The sequence below is a fragment of the Phyllobates terribilis genome, unplaced genomic scaffold (assembly GCF_046119375.1).
Source record: "Phyllobates terribilis strain yellow unplaced genomic scaffold, ASM4611937v1 Scaffold_4__5_contigs__length_816908805, whole genome shotgun sequence".
NCBI classification, from domain to species: domain Eukaryota; kingdom Metazoa; phylum Chordata; class Amphibia; order Anura; family Dendrobatidae; genus Phyllobates; species Phyllobates terribilis.
In genome coordinates, this window is record NW_027362764.1 from 3,117,381 (window position 1) to 3,122,889 (window position 5,509).

Genomic DNA, 5,509 nt, shown 5'->3' on the forward strand with positions numbered 1-5,509 from the left:
GTATCCCTGTGACAGGGGCACTCCACCAAGGTGGCTGGCCAGGCCGGGCAGAAAAAGATATTGCAGCTCATATCACATCATTACTGGTGACATACCCTGCGTAAGGAAATCATAGATTTTGTTTCCACCTGCCCTTTCTGTGCCCACAACAAAACTCCTATGCATCCCCTATCCGGGCTACTCCTACCACTTTCTGTGCCCTCGGTGCCTTCGCAGCATATTGCCATGGACTTTATTACAGATCTTCCTGTGTCCTCGGGCTGTTCCGTCATCTGAGTAGTGTGGATCGCTTCTCGAAGATGGCCCATTTCACACCATTAGTGGGCCTTCCGTCCACTTTGGAATTTGAGGAGAAATTCATCCAGCACATCATCCATCTTTACGGATTCCCTCGCCACATTGTGTCCCATAAAGGTGTCCAATTCACATCCAGATTCTGCCGAGCTTTGTGTAAGCTTCTGAACGTTGTCTTGGATTTCTCGTCTGCAATATACCAGATTCTGGCCAACTTTCTGCAGCACTTCACAAACGCACATCATGACAATCGGGTCAAGCTCTTACAATGGGCAGAGTTCTCCTATAACAACCACGTAAGAGAGTCTTCTGCAAGTTCTCTATTCTTTATTGTTTTTGGGCACCAACCAGGGATCCCCCTCATGTCGGCCGCTTCTGGCATACCAGCAGCTGATGATCTTACAAAGGATTTCTCGAAGATATGGGAGGACACTAAAGGCATTCTAGAGAGATCGTCTGAGCGTAGGAAGAGGCATGCGGTCAAAAGATGTTTGGATCTACCTTGTTATCATCCAGGAGATATGGTGTGGTTATCTTCTAAGTGCCTCCGTCTTAAGATCCCATCCTACAAGTTAGGCCCTCGCTTCATTGGTCCCTTTGAAATTATCAAGCAAATTAATGTTGTATCTTATAAGTTGAAGTTGCCAGCCTCTTGACAAATACCCAGTTCCTTCCACGTGTCCCTCCTGAAGCCAGTCATCTTGAGTTCCTTCTTCAAAGATCCTGGTATCATGTCTGCTCCGAGTATGTCTTTAAAATAAAGAATATCCTAGCCTTAAAGAAGTGAGAGGAAAAACATTTTTCTTAGTCGATGGGGAGGGATTTGGACCTGAAGAAAAGTTGTGGGAGCCCGAAGAAAATATTCATGCTCCACTTCTCCTACAGAAATTCCTAACGAGCTTGAAGAAGAGGGGGCGCAAAGGGGGATGCTGTTACAACAGCATCGGAGCCCCTGCACATGTTCCCTTCCTCTCTCTGCATGGATGCCGGCGTGGTCACTTACCCGTCCATGCTCCCCCAGCGTCTCTCTCCTCCCAGGGTCTGCGCATGGCAAGCAGATCTCCTGGGAGAAAGCTTAGGGCGCACGCATGTGCTCCCTGCATCTTAAAGGGGCCGCAAATGCTTATGAAAATGTCCCCAGCCAATGGCTGGGAGACATTAGGTATTTAAGGCACCTTCCCTAAAGGATAGGTGCCTTAGCAACTTCATTTCTGTAAGTTCCTGCTAATTAGTTGTAAGGTCCCTGTGCCTGTGCGTTTTGAATCTAATCCTGCCCGCCCCGTATGCAACTGTTCCAGTCCATCCTGCTGTACCTATATCCGAACCCATCCAGCCTGTGCCTAGTACTGATCAGTCTGAACCAGCATATGTGTACCTGCACCTGTGATCCCGTACCTGCGGCCGGTCCGGGTTCCGGTACCTGTCCTGCCTGATTCGGTATCTACCAGCTGCATCCCTGCTAATCCAGTTCCTGGCCACTCCTGCTTCTCTGCCCCTTTGGGGGTCAGCTACCGTGGCTCGGAGTCTGTCCTGGAGTACAACCTGGCATCAAGTCTAACCACACCAACAGAGTTTTTAGTCAAGAACCAGGTGTTCGCTTAGTTACGCTCCTCCAGGTTCACTCCGGACCGCAGCACAGTGGTTCCACAACCATGTGCGTAACACTGGACCAGAGTCCATTGAATCTTTTTTTAATCTCTAGTTTTTATCCAGAGTTTATAAAAAAAAAATGATCCCCACAATTACTAGCAAGGCGTTGCAGTATACTCACCCTTCCGTGGATATTTTTTGCGTATGACTCCGTTTGCAGGACTCAGAGTAGAAAGAGGCTCTGTAGGGTTTTCTAAGTCACATTTCTTGCCCTTTCACCTACGGCAGGGGATGGATGGATGGGACAGACGCCCTGGTTCCATAGGAGTGTTACCCAATTTGTGAAGAAGTTATACAGTTATGGCCAAAAGTGTTGACACCCTTGAAATTGTTCCAGAAAATGAAGTATTTCTCCCAGAAAATTATTACAATTACACGTTTTGTTATACACGTTTATTTCCTTTGTGCGTATTGGACCAACACAAAACAAACAGAGGGGGAAAAAAAAAGGCAAATTAGACATGATTTCACACAAAACTCCAAAAATGGGCAGGACAAAATTGTTGACACCTTTCCAAAATTGTGGGTAAACAATTTTGTTTCAAGCATGTGGTGCTAGTTTAAACTCACCTGTGGCAAGTAACAGGTGTGTGCAATATGAAAATCCCACCTGAAACCAGGTGTTCAATGGGATTTAGATCCGGACCCATTGATGGACACTTCAGAATTCTCCAGTGCTCTGTATCTATTCATTTCTGGGTGCAATTGCAATAATTTTTTGGGGAGAAATACTACATTTTCTGTAACAATTTCAAGGGTGCCAACACTCAGCCATGACTGTATGGACTAATATGACTGGTTATTCAAAAGGGCACATGGACGTGTCATGGATGACTGTCTGGGGAAGCAGGTGTCTCCTGCCTTACAAGTCATTCATTGCATGACCCCATCCTGCCCAAGATGTATCACGAAAGAAAACATCTTTGCATGTGTTTTAGTAGTGCCCCAACGCCCGTTGAATATACTGGAACATGAACTCACACACGTCTGTGCCCAGGCACAGCCTATTGTGCCATTCCATTCTTTATGGCCTGGGGAATCACACCGCTGAGACATATCGGGAGGCATGAATCCCTCGTGAAATGTTTGTGGCATGCCAAAAATTGCCTTACTCTGAAATGAGAGTACATCCTTCCTAGACGGCCCCCAGACTAATTCACGGCCTGCTCAGAATATTTAATTTAAAACAGTCAAAGGTTTAACACCGCAATTTCCATTCCCCTTAATATTGCCTGTAAATGCATTGATGGCCTAAGCAGGAACGATAGTGTTGCATGGGGTATGATGTGTAGTGTAGGAAAGCCTGTGCTGCATGTTATAATCCGTGCTACGCATGGTGAATATTCTTTACGTTGCCTGCTTCATAGCCTTTGTTGCGTCGTAGTACATCATTTTATGTTTAGGGTTAGTATAGTGTTAAGCACAACCTGATAGTGCCTCTTTTTTTTTTAGCATTCTTACGAGGCCCACAGTATCTGCAGAGATGGTGCGAATTGATGGGAAGCCCGGCATACCGCCTCCTACTTGTTCCCCCAGCTCTTCTTTTAAATCAGCCAATCTGGAACGAAGTCACCCATGCATCGCCTCAATTGTGTTGTTGCGACAGGCTGGCTAACCATAAAAAAAAAAAAAAAAAGAGTCGGGGATGCCATCAGGTAAGAGACAGATCACAGGAGATCCCATCCACCGGCCATAGATTACGGACGTGGCTAGCAAAAATCGGGTACTGCGAATTGATTTGCACCAATTCTACTATATAGATTTCAATCTTTGGGCAATTTATGGCTACTGAAAACCTAGCCGACGTGGGACTGGAAAAAAGCTCCGACCACTAACCCCAAACCTTCGAATTTATATTTATTTGTACCCAGTTAGGTCATATTCTGCTAAAATGTCAAATTTGGTAAGCGTACTGATGGATATGCACAGAGGACTGGAAACAGACAATGTTCTCGTGTACTTAGTGAGCTCTAGAGCTCACGCGGGTTTAGTAATTATGGGGCAAACAGAATAAGCTTGTTCATTAAAGCGTTTGCAGTCATGATTGTCTATCACATACATAGACCTACCCCATAAAATTGTATTAAAACGGGACGTGGTATCTGCAGGAACCAAGTGAAAAGCGCCATCTCCTCTGTAATCAGCAGAAAGTTGCAGCAGGTTCTCACTGGGACTTTAGTTTGGTTGTTAAGAGTTTGAACGATCCGCAGGATCGCTGATCAATACATTTGAGATCTTTTTTAAAATCATCAGGTCATCCAGGAGGAAAGCTGCCATAGTTCTGTGCTCTAAATAACAGATCTGAACGACAGGGGGGGGGGAGCGTCAAACTAGTTACTTCAAAACTTTAAGAATTGGATTATTGTTACAGTTGCAGTTTGACCATCAAATCTGCCCCCAGTAAGGAATAATTTCATTCTTTTCTGCTTTTTACAAGCATTAAGCATCAAAATCCATTGTACATTTCTTGTAAATACAAAAAAAAAAAAAAAAAAAAAAAGCTGGAGTCAAGAGGTCAGACTTTAAAATATTTATTGAGTACAAATTTATGTGAAAAATCGAAAACAGAAGGCTATGTACCCCGGGACCACGTGTTGAGGTAGAAGTGACAGGTCAGGTACGTAACACTACATTGGTTAACAAAACACTGATACAAAATATTTACATGTTCAACTGTTGGCAGCAACCGGAACGTGACGTCACTGTGTGCAGTTATGAGGGCGGCATGGCGCCATGTGTGGTGACTTTATAGGGAAGCCTGTAAGCTTTGGTCCAAGAAACCAACAGCTCTTATATAGACTGGGGTCAGGAAAACCAAATGCTATATAGGCCATAAGTGCAATTAGTTCAGAATCTCAGGGTTACCCAATAACACTGCTTGGGCAGTGGGGCACAAGCGAGTTCAGTGAACGCTATGAAGGATACTGCCTCAGACTCCCGGCAGCGAAAGTCTTGTTGAGGGAGTAAATATAATGGAAAAATGGCAGCGACCACTACCCTTCCCGCTGTGAAATAACATAACATCCCAATAGAAGTGAATGCTATCTGCCGTTTGCCTTACACTAAATTTTTCTGCCAGTGCTGAAACTTAAAAATATTGCAAACTAACAAGGAATAGCTATGCCAGTGGATAATGAGCCTTTTCAGTTTGGAAATATTTGAAGTTTTTTTTTTTCTTTCTCACAATTTGTCCCATCTCATTCAGTAGTTTATAATCCCAGGAGACCCTCAACTGCAGTAATAAGACTTTATTACAATGGGCGGGTGCAGACCTGTAGTAATGAGCAGGTAGGTTTTAGCAGTTTTCTCCAGTGAAAAAAAAAAGTAAAATTAACAAATGAGAAAGTAAATTTTAATCTTAGAAATACTTCTTTTAAAGTATTGCATCCTTGTATTCCCTAATATACTTTGTGCCTGTTTGAAGCAGAAAGGTTAGGAGTAAGGGGAATGCAAAGTCCTCTGCCTTTCTAGCCCCCCAGCAGCAGAGCACCATTCACAGCAGACCATGATCCACATTTGTGGCTTATCGATAGCCGGCACAGTCACTGGCCCCTGGCATCCAAAC